Source organism: Mustela erminea, chromosome 1 (genome assembly GCF_009829155.1).
Source record: "Mustela erminea isolate mMusErm1 chromosome 1, mMusErm1.Pri, whole genome shotgun sequence".
NCBI lineage: Eukaryota > Metazoa > Chordata > Mammalia > Carnivora > Mustelidae > Mustela > Mustela erminea.
In genome coordinates this window covers 154,384,034-154,399,436 of record NC_045614.1, presented here as the reverse complement: position 1 = coordinate 154,399,436, position 15,403 = coordinate 154,384,034, and the positions used below count along the sequence as shown (strand labels likewise).

Sequence of the window (15,403 nt, the reverse complement as noted above, 5' to 3'; positions counted from 1 at the left end):
GCCAGCAGAGCATGCAACTCTTGTGAGTTTGAGCCCCATTCTGGATTACTTAAAAATAAAATCTTAAAAGAGAAAAAGAGAGAGAGAGAGAGAGTGTGTGTGTGTGTGTGTTTCTCCAAGATTCCAGCAATTGAAATCTTAGGTGTTTACCCCACTGAAATGGAAATTTATGTTCACACAAAAACCTATAAATAAATGTTCATAGCTGTATTATTCAGAATAGCTACCAGATGTCTTTCAACAGGTAAATGGATAAACAAGCCATAGTATACCACACTATGAAATCCTACTCAAAAAAAGAAAAAAACTATTTATTGATATATGCAACAATTTTAATCAATCTCCAGCGACCTGTGCTGAGCAAATAAAGCTAATCCCAAAAGGTTACATGCTGTATTTGATTCCATTGATATAACATTCTTGAAATAACAAAATTACAGATAAGGGGAACAGGTTACTGGTTATTACAAGGGTTTAAACTAGGGGTTAAGAGTAGAGGAATGGCAGGAAGATAAATGGTTACGGTTATAAAAGGGCAACATGAGGATCCTTGTGATGAAGGAACTGTTCTAGTGAATACACAAAACTACATATGTAATAAAACTGCATAAAAGTGTACACAGGCACATATACACACTCACAAATGAGTACAAGTGTAAGTGGGGAAATCTCAACCAGATTGATGGATTATATTAATGTCAATATGCTGGTTGTGACACTGCACTATAATTTTGCAAGATGTTACCACTGAGGGAAACTGGGCAAAGGATACATGGGATCACTGTATTATTTCTTACAACTGCAGGTGTATTTACAATTATCTCAATATAAAAATAAGTGTGTGGGGGGTATGTGTGTGTATCCACTACCTCACTAGTGTAAGTCTTTCAGAATACCTCTGCTCAGCTATATGGTCTTTCGGCTTCCCTCTGTTGACCTCACATCTATATTTAACAAAGCAGGCAGAGTGATCTTACGTAGTCAGAGTGACCTTGCATTTTAAAATATGAGATAGATAATGGGATTTCTCTGCTTACAAACTCCAGTGGCTCCCCACTTTGAAGAGATTTAAAGCCAAAATCTTTGCTGTGGCTAACAAGGCTTCTACCAACTACCCTACCCACTGAAGAAAACATTTGTTAGTCATTTATTTGAAAAAGGGATCTGTATCCAGAATAAAGAACTTTACTCAACAATAAAAAGACAAATAAAATGAGGAAAGGAAGGTCTTCTGGTTTCTAGTCTAGCATGTAAGGAGCTTGTGAGTCATCCCTCTCATCTTCACAACAAGAAAAGAGCTGAACAAACTGAAAAATCAACAACTCTCCTTAAATCCACCAAAATACTGAGGTCACATGGCAAACTGCTGCTCTAAACACTAGAGACAGACAGGTAGATACACAGAATCACAACTTATTGGAACAGAAGAAGCCCAGGAGCAGAAATTGCCTAAAGAGCCAGTACCAGTAGAGAAAAACTTAAAACTGTAATTGACATAGAAAAGTCTCGGAGTTAAAAGCTCCAGAGAGGGACACCCCTGCTTTTCTCAGCTTTATCTCTAGGATCTCTACCAGATCTTCACTGGACATGGCCAAGGAGAGAATCAGTAAGCCTAAAGAAATGTCAATAGAAATTTCTAACACTGAAAAGCAAAAAGCAAAAACAAAAACAAAACCATAACAAACAAACAAACAAAAAACGAAAAAGAAGAGAATATCCAAGAACTATTGAGGCAATTATAAAAGTTGTAACATATGCATAATGGGAATGCCACAAGGAGAAGAGAGAAGGGAACAGAAAAAGCACTGGAAGCAACAACTGAGAATTTCCCCAAATTAAGGTCAGACACCAAACCACACATGCAGGAAGCTCAAAAGACATAAAAGAGGATTAATACCAAAAAAAACTATATCGAGGCATATCATATTCAAAATGCAAAAGATCAAAGACAAAGAAGAAACCTTGAATGAAGCCAGAAGAGGGGAAAAAAAAACTTTCTCATAGAGAGGTAAAGGTAAAAATTACATTGAACTTCTCTTCATAGGTCATGTAAACAAGAAAAGAGTGAAGTAAAATATTTAAAATGTTGAAAGAAAAGGGGTGCCTGGGTGGCTCAGTCATGAAGTGTCTGCCTTCAGCTCAGGTCATGATCCCAGGTCCTGGGTCTGAGTCCTGCATCAGGCTCCCTGCTCAGCGGGAAGCCTGCTTCTCCCTCTCCCACTCCTCCTGCTTGTGTTCCCCCTCTCACTGTGTCTGTCTCTGTCAAATAAATAAAGTCTTTTAAAAATAATAATAATAATAAAAAATAAATAAAACGTTGAAAGAAAAAAAAATCTAGAATTCTGCATCCAGTAAAGTTATTCTTTAAATGTGAAGGAGAATTTGAGACTTTCTCAGAAAACAAAAATTGACAGACTTTATCAACAGCAGACCTGCCATCCAAGAAATGTTAAAAATAAAAAATTCATCAGAAAGACGGAAAATGACATAGGCAAGAAATCTGTTATCTATTGTAAAGAAAGAAAAAGCACTAGAGAATTAATTGATCTAGCAGCAACTGTTCAAAATAGTAACAGTGATATTGTATTCAGTGATTATAGGTTATGGATTAGTGAAAATAATGACAGCAGTGTTATATGGAATGAAAAGCAGAAATTGGAAATATTCTGTCATAAGGTAAGTGCACTATCCATGAGAGAGTATAGTTACTTGAAAGCACACTTCAAAAAATTATAAATGTACACTGTAGACTCAACTACAACCACTGAAAATGGTTTTAAAAAGTGTAATAGATACTGTGAAGGAAGAGAAAAACAGAATCATACAAAATGCTCAACTAAAAATAGATAAAGCAGAAAAAGAGAGGAAGAAAAAAGAAGAAACAAGGACAACAAATAGAAACAGTAACAAATATGGCAAAAATATGATCCAACTGTATCAATAATCTCTTTAAAAATCAATGGCTTAAATACAGCAACAAAAGAGAACTTACATAATGTTGTATGTCAATTATATCTCAATTTTTAAAAATAAATACTAATTTAAAAATGAATTTAAGAAAGAGTCAACTATATATAATCTACAAGAAACGCATTTAAATAAAAGACATACACACCTTAAAAATAAAAGGATGGACACAATTTTAAAACTCCAGGCCAATATTCCAGATGAATACTGATATAAAAATCACCAACAAAATATCAGCAAACCAAACAATAGCATGCTGAAAGGATTATATACCACAACCAAGTTTTATACCTGCAATCGAAAGATTTACCTGAAATGCAAGGGTGGTTCTACATACATGTATCAATAACTGTGAACACACCACATTACCAACAACATGAAGGACAAAAACCAAATGGGCATCTCAACTGATACAGAAAAAGCATTTAACAAAACTCAACACTCTTTCATGATATACTCAACAAACTAGTAATAGAAGGAAACTGCCTCAATATAATAAGCTGTATACAATGAAAAGCCTTCCTTAACCTCCTATTCATTGGTGAAAAACCGAAATTGAAAGCTTTCCTTTAAAAGGAAGAACAAGGCTAGGATGCTCATTTTTGCCACTACTATTCAACATAGTACTTGAAATAACAGCCAGAGCAATTAAACGAGAAAAATAAATAACAAAAGGCATCCAAATTAGAAAAGATACAAAATTATCTCTGTTCACAGAGATGATCTTATATGCAGAAAGCCCTAAAGAATTAAAAAAAAAAAAAAGTCTGTTACAACAAAAAAACAATTTCAGCAAAGTTTCAGTTATAAAATGAACACTTGCTTGATTTTCCCAGTCATTCTCTTGGCAGCAGTCACCACTGGGATGTAAATATCCGTAAATATCCTTCCTCCCAGGGTCACTGAAAATATATTTACTGAGCACCTATTATGTTCCAGAGTTTGTTCTAAATGCTGAAGACAGTGGTGAGCATGACAGATGAAGTCCCTGTGCTCACAGACTGTATATTTTGATGGGGGATACAGACAATAAACAGGCAAATAAATAAATATGGCGATTTAAAAAAATGAACACTTAAAAACTGGCTGTATTTCTATACAGTAACAATGACCAATCAAAAAAGAAAGCAATCTCATTTACTATAGCACCAAAAAGGATACAGTGTTTAAGAAAAACCTAACCAAGGAGGTAGAAGGCTTGTACACTGAAAACTGCAAAACACTGCAAAAGAAATCAAAGAACATAGAAATAAATGGAAAGGCATCCCATGCTTTTAGCTTAGGAACTTAAATATTAAAATGTCCATACTACCCAAAGCCATACAGAGACTCAATGTAATCCCTATCAAAATTCCAACGGCATTTTTTTTTTTGCAGTAATAGAAAACCAAAATCCTAAAATTTTATATAGAATCTCAAGGGACCCCAAACAGCCAAAACAAACTTGAAAAAGAACAAAGCTGGAAGTCTAATAATTCTTTATTTGAAAACAAACTACAAGCCAATAGTAATCAAGACAGTATGGAAATAGCACAAAGATAAATATATAGACCACTGGAACAGAAGAAACCAGAAATAAACCCTTATGTATGGCCAAATAATTTTTTAAAATGGTGCCAAGACTACAAAATGGGGGAAAGACAGTCTCTTAAGCATATGGGTGTTGGAAAAACTCAACTAAGAAGCAAAAGGATGAAGATGAACCTTTACCTCCACCACACACAAAAACTGACTCAAAATGAATTAAAGACCTATGAAACTATAAAAATCCTATAAGCAAAAACAGGGGAAGAGATTCAGCACACTGGAGCTGGCAATGTACTTAACCTTTGGTGACTGGCTTATTTCACTTAGCATAATGCTCTTAAAGCTCATCCTTTCTGTGGCAAGTGAAAGGATTTCCTTCTTTTGGGGACACCAAAAAGCACAAGTAACTAAAGCAAAAATAGACAATGCGACTACATCAAACTTAAAAACTTCAGACTGTCAATCATGACAATAAAAGCACAAACTCACATGAGGAACCCTTTAAAAAAAAGAAAGAAAGAAAAAGCCAAACTCTTAGAAACAGAGGGTAGAATGGTGACTGTAAGGGGTTGAGGAAATGGGGAAAATAGAAAGCCATCAGTAAAAAAAAGATGAAGAAATTCTGGGCATCTCATGTACAACATGGTAACTATAATTAATAATACTGTATTATATACTTGATACATGCTTAGAGAGTAGATCTTAGGTGTTCTCACCACACATGCATGTGCAAAAAAAGCTAACTGGGATGCCTGGGTGGCTCAGAGGGTTAAAGCCTCTGCCTTCGGCTCAGGTCATGATCCCAGGGTCCTGGGATCGAGTCCCACATCGGGCTCTCTGCTCAGCAGGGAGCCTGCTTCCTCCTCTATCTCTCTGCCTGCTTCTCTGCCTACTTGTGATCTCTGTCAAATAAATAAATAAAATCTTTAAAAAAAAAAAAAAGCTAACTATGTGAGGCGATGAATATGTTAATTAAACTGACTGGGGCAATCACTTCACAATGTATTCACAGATCATCACACTGTATGTACCCTTTAAATATATGCAATTTATTTGTCTACTAGACCTCAATGAAGCTGGGGGAGGAAGAGTTCAGCAACAAACAAACCTAGAAAAAATGTTAAGATGGTAAGTTTAATGTTATATATTCTTTATAATTTTTTTTTAAAGTAAAGGGATGAAGAATGATACACCAGAGTAAGACTAATCAAAAGAAAGCTGGAGTAGATATATTAATTTCAGGCAAAGCTGACTTCAGAGCAAGAATAATTATCAGGGTTAAAGAGGGCCATCACATAATGAAGAGGAGATCAACTCTCAAAGAAGACAATTCTTAATGTGTATGCACCTAGCAAAAGAGTATCAAGTATTTGAGGCAAAAATAAATAGAATCATAAGGAGAAACAGACAAATCCATTATTATACTTAGAGATTTAAACACCCCATTACCAGCTGTTGACAGATCCAGCAAGCAGAGAATCAATAAGGACACAGCTGAACTGAATGACACTCTTGATCAACTGGATCTAATAAATATTTATAGGAAACTTTATCCAACAACAGCAGAATACATCCTCAGCTTGATAAAGAACATCTATAAAAATCAACAGCTAACATATTTAATGGGAAGAAACTAGGTGTTTCCCCACTAAGAACAGGAACAAGACAAAAAAGACTTCTCATCACTCCATTCAACACTGTACAGAATACAATTAAGACAGAAAGAGGAAATAAAAGGTATATAAATTGGAAAAGAAGAAATAAAACTATCTTTGTTTACAAAAGACCTGGCTGTCCATGTAAAAAACATCTCAAGGAATCAACAACAAAACCTCCTGGAACTAGTAAGTGACTGTAACAAGACTACAGGTACAAGTTTAAGATACGAAAGTCAAATGCTTTCTTATATACCAGCAACGAACAACTGGAATTTATAATTAAAAATACAATACAATTGGGGTGCCTGGTGGCTCAGTTGTTAAGCATCTGTCTTTGGCTCAGGTCATGATCCCAGGGTTCTAGGATCGAGGCCGGCCTAGGGATCCCTGGTCCATGGGAAGCCTGCTTCTCCCTCTCCCACTCCCCCTGCTTGTATTCCCTCTCTTGCTGTCTCTCTCTCTCTCTCTCTGCCAAATAAATAAATAAAAATCTTTTAAAAAGAAAACCACACACAATACAACTTACTTTAGACCCCTCTAAAAAGAAATACTTGTGTATAAATCTAACAAAATACGTTATGAGATCTACATGAGGAAACCCATAAAACTCTGAGAAAAGAAACCAAAGATCTACATAAACAAACATATTTCATGTACAAGAATAGGAGGACTTAATAGTGTCAAGATTCCAGTTCTTCCTAACATGATCTGTAGATACAATGTAATCCCAATCAAGATCCCAGCAAGTTATTTTGTGGACATCCAATAATGAACCCAATATTGAAAAACAATCAAAAAGCTGTTACTAACACCTTCAAGACTTACCATAAAGCTACAGCTAAAAAAAAAAGGGGAGGGGGAATAGTGTGATTTATAAAAGAATAGATCACTAGAATAAAACACAGAGCCCAGAAACAGCCACCAAATACAGTCAACTGAACTTTGACAAAGGATCAAAGGCATTTCAATGAAGAAAAGATGGTCTTTTCAACAAACTGCTGGAATAACTGGATAGTCGCATGTAAAGAAATGAATGTAATCACAGATTTTACACGTTTCACAAAAATTAACTTAAAAAATAGATCATAGAAAAGGCAAAACTACAAAACACAAAGAAGACAACATAGGAGACAATTTAGGTCTCCTTAGGTTTGGCAGTGGCTTTTTAGATACAACACCAAAGGCATAATCCATGAAAGAAAAAATTGACAATCGGACTTCTGATTAAAATTTAAAAATTTACTAATGAAAAGATAAGTCACAGACTGGGAGGAATCTCTACAAAATACATAGGTGAGAAAGCACTGTTATCCAAAATATACAAAGAACTCTTAAAACTCAACAGTAAGAAAATACTCAACCATTAAAAATGAGCACTGACTTGAATAGACACTTCACAAAGAAGATACACAGATATCTTCAAATAAGCATATGAAAAGATGTTCAACATCATATATCATCAGAGAACTGCAAATTAAAATGAGATACTACTGCTCTCCCATTAGGATGGCTACAATTTAAAACACTGACTACACCAAAGGCTGATGAGGATGTGCAATAGAAAAATCTATTACTGCTGGTAGAAATATGAAATCTTTCTATACAGTCACTTTGGAGGATAGTTTGGCAATTTACTGCAAAACTAAACAAACTCTTATCATATAATCTAGCAACTGCACCTTGGTATTTATCCAAATGAACTGAAAACTGGTATCCACACAAAAACCTATAAATGAATGTTTATAGCAGCTTTATTCATAATTGCCAAAACTTGGAAGCAACCAAGATGTCTTTCAATAGGTAAATGAACAAACTGCAGTACGTGGATAAAATGGAATATTATTCAGTGTATTTCTCCCATTCAGTAGGTTGCCTTTTTATTTTGTTGATCATTTCCTTTGCTCTGCAGAACTTTTTAGTATGATGTGGTCCTACTTATTTATTTTTGCTTTAGTTTGCTTTTACTTTTGGTGTCAGACTGAAAAACCTATTGCCAAGACCTATGGCAAGGAGTTTACTATGTTTTCTTCTAGAAGTTTTATGGTTTCAGGCCTTATGTTGAGGTCTTTAATTTATTTTGAGTTAATTTTTGTGTTTGGTGTAAGACAGTGGTCCTGTTTCATTCTTTTGCATGTGGATGTCTAGTTTCAACACCATTTATCAAAGATATTCTTTTTTTCTCCCATTGTGTATTCTCAGCTCCTTTGTCAGACTTAACCATATATGCATAGGTTTATTTCTGTGCTTTCTCTATTCTGTTCCATTGATTTATGTATCTTTTCTTTTATGCCAGTATCATATTGTTTTGATTATTACAGCTCTGTATCGGAATTTGGAACCAGGGAGTATGATGTCTTCAGCTTTGTTCTTCTTTCTAAAGACTGCTTTGGCTCTTCAGGGTTTTTGATGGTTCCATACAAATTTTAGGATCATTTGTTCTATTTCTTTGAAAAATAGCAGGGGCACCTGGATGGCTCAGTCGGGTAAGCCTCTGACTCTTGGTTTTGGCTCAGGTTATGATCCTGGGGTCATGAGATTGAGCCCTGCATCAGGCTTTGTGCTCAGCACAGTCTGGTTGGGATTCTCTCCATTCCTCTCCCTTTCTGTCTGCCCCTCTCCCAGCTCGTGCTCAAATAAATAAATAAACATGCTTTTTAAAAAATACAACTGAAATTTTAATATTGATTGCACTAAAATTTGTAGATTACTTTGGGTGATATGGACATTTTACAAAACTGATTTCTTCCAATTGATGAGCACAGAATATCATTCCATTTATTTGTGTCTTCTTCAACTTCTTTCATTATTGTCTTATAATTTTCAATATTGAGTCTTTCACCTTGCAGTTAAATTTATTCCTAGGATTTTATCCTTTTTAATGCAATTATAATGAGACTGCTTTATTTCTCTTTCTGATAGCTCATTATTAGTGTATAGACATGCAAGAGATTTTTGTGTCTCAGTTGTTCTAAAGGTTTTTTTTTTATGGAATCTTTAGGGTTTTCTATATATAATATCACGTCATCTGCAAATAGTGACAGTTTTACTTCTTCCTCTCCAATTTGAATGTCTTTTTTTTTCTTTTCTGCCTAATTACTCTGGCTGCGTTATATTAAGTTTTATTCCTCATTCACTCAAACCATTCAAGCCATTAAAAACCAGAAAAAGGAAATTCAAGACCATTTTTTGTGTCTCTGGAATAAAAGACACAATAAAGCTATATATAATTTTAAAAGCAAAATCAACAGAACTCTTTTGACAGCAACCTTTGTACAGTCTCTAAAAATTCAATTCATTAAAAAAAAAATTTTTTACTAGTCACTACCTATACACTTGCAAAGTAGCAGAAAAGGGTCTCTAACCCTACAAGGCTTGGTTTGGTAATAATGTGCCTCTCAAATCTCACACTGCAAGGAGCATCACTGACCCATGGCTCCAGCTGCTGAGCTCTCAAAGCCATTCTCCTGTTCAAGCCATGCCATGCCAAGCTTCCCATGAACTGACTTCCAGAAAATGACTGCATATGACAGATATATTTAAGGGAGACCTTTTCCCAGGAGACATTGTACTCTTCTGATGGTTCAACCTCAGGGTGAGATTCTCCACTGGTTTTGCTTTAACTTTCTTAGAGCTGCATTGCAGTGTAAGACCTTTCCTACTTACTGTCCTTTCCCCTCTCCTCCACAGAAGTTAAGACGTTTCTGTGACCCAAAGAACATAACTCCATATGACATAAGTAAGGATTACTATTTCTTTTAAAGTTGTTTGTTAGTTTTATCGGGAATAGATTTTCCACAAATGACTTAAAATAGTTATACAAATACTACAAATACAAACAATTAGGTGTCTCAAAATAAGATTATCAAATTTAGGGGCACCTGGGGGGCCAGTTAACTGTCTGACTCTCGATTTCAGCTCAGGTCATGATCTCAGGATTGTGAGATCGAGACCCGTGTCAGACTCTCTGCTGAGCACAGAGGCTGCTTAAGATCTTCTTCCTCTCTCTGCTACTTCCCCATCCCTCTCTAAAAAAGAAAAAATGTTTATTTAAAAAAAAGATTATAAAATTTAAGAGCAAGTAAAACGAATGTAAAAATCCAAAGTAAACAGCCATTTGTAGTAATTCAGATGCCTAAAAATAAAAGCAAAATTTAGTTACTAGTTTTAAAATACAGAACATGTTCTCATAATACATTGTTTCATTTGATTCATACAACATGAGAAAAAAAGGAAACACAATATTTATTGAGTTCTCTTCTGTGCCAAACAGTAGGCTGAGGCATTGCAGTAGTATAAAACTGAAGCTCATAAAGTTAATGAATATGCTCTAGCTTACAAAACTACTAATAATGAATACCCAAGGTCTTCCTTCCTCTATGCTGTCTCCACAATATCCATGCAGAGGATAATAATAATCCCATGGATTAAATCTCTCCTCATTCTCAAAAATGGTAAATACTAAAAGTAGAACCCTATTCACTCTCTATTCACAACAGGACGATAGTTATACTTCATATCTCCACGCCCATATCCTAACCACAGAACAACTGAAACCAAACAGGAGACCTGAAACCTATGACTTAGTTCAAAGGAGAACTGAAATTAATAGTTAATGAGGCAAAGATCACTAATTAATTAAAAATGCAACTTACCGATTTTCAAATTAGAAAAGCCAGCCTTAACAACTGTCAGTAGCTTTTGGGACCAATTAATCTTCGCCTGGATCTAACATCAAAGGTCTCCCACATAAGGTACCTAGCTAGACTTTACCTCTACAAAACCACAAGAGCATTTTCTATCACAAGCACTTCCAAACCAATCAAGTGAAGTAATTTAATTTCTGTTTAAGTAATTTGCCACAGTATGGTGGGTCACAGAAGAAAAAAGGCATTCAAATTATAGGTAAAACACTACTGAAATGAAGATTATACCTAAAATTACTAATAGAAAAGCTCAGTGTCTTATAGATAGTTTATGTGACTAGTGTGCAGGGATAATTACTCTTGGGTTTTGTTTTTTTGTTGTTTTGTTTTGTTTTGGGTCTCTGACTATTTTCTCTCTCATTTTTTCACCAAAATAAACTGCCTCTCACCGATACTGGCAGGTTCTGCAGGATGATTTCTTTGACTGGACAAGGAGAAGACCCTATTTCAACCTTTTCTGGAAATACGTAATTATTTAGTGTAATCCCAGGCAGCAGCTATGTAAATCACAGAAGGGAAACTACAGAATCTTAAGTTGTCATGAAAATTCCTACTATTTTATGATAATCAAGAAAAATGAATTGGCCAATATATAAAATAAAAAATTATTTTGGAAACAGTTTACATTTAGCAAGGAGAACAAAGAATACTTAAGTTTCATAAAGGAAAGGTGATACAATGGAAAGAACTGAATCTGCTACTTTTTAGCATGTAGAAGAAAAAAACCCAAAAGATACAACAGCAACAAAAGCAACAAATACTTAGGAATAAATTTAACTAGAAATGTCAAAAGCCTATACAATAAAACTCCTGAAACACACAAAAGTAAACTTGAACAAACAGAAAGATATCTCTTATTCGTAGATAATCCAACATCAGAAATAGATCAGTTCTCCCTAAGTTAATTTATAAGCTAATGAAATTTCAATTAAAAATATGAAACAGCTTTTTTATGGAATTAGTCAAATTGATGCCAAAGTTCATATGGAAAAACACACACTCAAGAATAGCTAGAAACCAGGAGGGCACCTGAGTGGCTCAGAGGGTTAGCCTCTGCCTTTGGCTCAGGTCACGATCTCAGGGACTTGGGATCAAGCCCCACATCTGGCTCTCTGCTCAGCAGGGAGCCTGCTTCCCTTCTCTCTCTGCCTGTCTCTCTACCTACTTGTGATCTCTCTGTCAAATAAATAAATAAAATCTTAAAAAAAAAAAAAAAAGAATAGCTAGAAAACACAAAAAAGGAAAGCTACAAGAATAGATTAGCTCTAGGAGACATTAAAACATACTTTAAAGCTTTATAATTAAAACAGTGTGGTAATGACAGAGGGATATGCAAACGACCTAGTCTGGAACAGAATGGACTTAGTAGAACAGAATGGAAAGTCCAGAAATAGACCAAGTACATGTGGAAATTCAGCATATGATTGCAATACCATCGCAAGTCACTGGAGCAAGGATAAACCTTTAAAAAACTGTACTGAGCAACTAAATGGTTAATGAGTTAGAAAAGATAAAATTAGATCAGTAACTCATACCATACATAAGAATAAACTCCATAAAAAAAGAATATAAACTTCAAATGGATCAGAGAATTTAAATGTGAAAAGTGAAATCTTGTAACTACCAGAAAAAAAAAAAAAGTGAATTTCTCTTTAACCTGAGGAAAAGTTTTTTTCATTAGGAAAGTCTTTTTACTTACAACTTAAGTATGTTGTAAGTATGATAAAAGAACAATAAATGTGACTCATGGGTAGTGGGAGACTTTCATATGGTAGAAAAATAGAATATACAAAGTAAAAATACTACATATATTACAGATAAAGGTTAATCCATTATAAAAAATTGTTCAGAGTTAAGAGGAAAAGGCCAAAACCCCATTTTGAAAATGGGCAAAAGGAAAAAAAAAAGAAAGAAAAAAAAAGAAAATGGGCAAAAAGAAAAAAAAGGACAATTCATATACACACACAAAAACAAAATGGACCTTGAACAGGTGAAAAGACGTTAAACTACATTCATAATAATAAGATTATAAAATAAAAACTACAATGAGCTACCATTTCTCAGCTATCAGACGAGCAAAAAGATGAAAAAGTTAAGCAATTCATTTTGTCCACACTGCGGGGCAACAGGCACTCATATTACTGAAGAGAACCCAGACTGGTTCAACCCTTATGGAGGAGAATTTTGCAATATCAAACAAAACTACATAAATGTTTATGTTTTGACTCAGCAGTCTACTTCTCTTAATTTACCCTGAAGACACACATTTGATTAAAACAATGAATATGAAAAGGTTTTTCACAGCAGCACCCCTAGAGATTATAAAATATTGAAAAGAAATTAAATATCCATATATTGAAGAATGGTTGAATGAACTCTGGAATACTATGCAACTGGATGAGAAATATTTCTGAATTTATATGCAATGACGTCTAAAAAATATAGGCAAGAGAAAAGGCAAAGTACAAAAGAGTATCCCTAATATATTATCTTTTATGTTAAAAAGAAGCCAAGAAAATTACATTTAATTGCTCATTTGTGTTAAAGAAACCCAGAAAAAATGAACCAAAACACAATTAGACTGGCTATCTACAGTGAGTGAACGGAAACATGACAGAGGGAACAGAGAGTACATGACATCTGTATATTTCTGGTCTTTGCAAACATATTAGTGTGTTTCACAGCCTGAAAATATAATTTTTTTTCTTTTTTTTTAAAGAGAGAGATCACAAGTAGGCAGAGAAGCAGGCAGAGAGAGAGAGAAGGAAGCAGGTTCCCTGCTGAGCTGAGAGTCCGATGTGGGGCTCGATCTCAGGACCCTGAGACCATGACCTGAGCTGAAGGCAGAGGCTTAACCCACTGAGCCACCCAGGCGCCCCAGTAATTTTTTTTTAAAGTCAAGTAAGAACAGGGATAATATTCTAAGAAGGGATACATACAGAAACAAATGAACCAAACTGTATTTCAAAGGGAATTACTTAATCACACCAAAGGAAATAAATTTAAAACAGAATCTGTTCAGAATCTGTTAGTGGTGATAAAATATTTAGTAAAGCACTCTGCAGTCAGAATGTGTGGATTCAAACACTTGCCTAACTTTCCACTTGCTAACTGTGTGACCCTGGGCAAGTTAATTTATAATCTCTGTGCATAGATTTTCTTATCCAAATAATAACAGTACCAATCTCACAAAACTAATGATAAGGCTCAAAATCTTAGTAAATCACTGAGCATGTAACAAGAATTTGGTAAGCATTTGCTATTATTAACTACTAATAAAAACAAAACAAAACAAAAATCCAAAACACTGAATGTGTGGGCACCCAGGATACACATAATAAAAATGGAGTCTTTGGGGGCGCCTGGGTGGCTCAGTTGTTAAGCATCTGCTTTTGGCTCACGTAATGATCCCAGGGTCCTGGGATCGAGCCCCACGTGGGCCTCCCTGCTCAGCGGGAAGCCTGCTTCCCCCACTCTCACTCCCCCTGTTTCTGTTCCCTCTCTCACTGTGTCTCTCTGTCAAATAAATGAATAAAATCTTAGAAAAAAAAAAAGGAGTCTTTGTCATGAAAAAATTTGGAATTTCCTAGTTTATGAACAGTAAGTGTTCAAGGAATTTACAACAATATCCACAAGGCTCGCTGGAATAATGTGAGAAATTTCATAAAGGAGCAATCTGACAAGGGTCTTTATACTTGCACAAGATTTAGATTAGCAAGAGAATGGGAGTGATAAAGGAAGCTAAATAAAAGCAAAGAAGCCATAAAGACCAATATATTTCAAGGATAGTAGCACAGAAGATTTGGAAACCTGACTATCTAGAGATAAGGCAAGACTATGGAAGTTCCTGAACATACTACTGAACTGGGCAGGCTTTTTTTCCTAGACTATGAGGAACCATAGAAGAATTGTGGGTAGGGAAAACAATATGACCAAACTGTACTGTGGGGTTATTCTCATGCTGGTATGTGGAAGATCAGAAGTAGAGTCTTACTCGTGCGTAAGCCAAATAATGGCAAGGGACTGACTAGAATAGTAGTGATGAAAAAGGGAAAGAAGTCACCGATCATCAAGGCAGTGAGGAGGAAAAAAAAAAAATCAATGAAGTTTGATAACAACTAGATATGAGGTATGAGAGAATAGAAAAGTCTGAATGACAAGGTGAATGACAAAATCATTAGAAGGAAAAAGCAAAAAGGAATGGGAACCAACAGAAAGGATTTCCACTGGGTCTTAAACTCAGGTCAGTCTTAGGTAAGAAGCCTTGCCAATTTGAGATAACAAATCAAGATCCAATGGGCATTTGGCAACAGGGGCCTAGTACTTACAAGAGTAAGAGCTGAAGACAAAAGGTAGAATTTTTTTCTTTAAAAAAAAAAAAAACCTCTTTAGAATATTTTAGACATTCTAGAGCTAGTAGACTGTGCCTTTTCAGAGGAGTGATCATCTCGTTTATTTTTATAGCCCTTCAAATTTGGCATAGTTGCTAGCAGAGGGGTGACTATCAGCAAAACATTGCATAAGTGGGAGAAGTAGAGAAGAGAACAG

General features: G+C 35.1%; 1 protein-coding gene across 3 annotated transcripts in view; it reads right to left on the bottom strand.

The window, feature by feature from the left end:
* Positions 1 to 15,403, bottom strand: part of GSK3B (glycogen synthase kinase 3 beta) — a 205,667-nt gene that overhangs the window by 120,519 nt on the left and 69,745 nt on the right. The gene's annotated exons all lie outside the window — the stretch shown is intronic.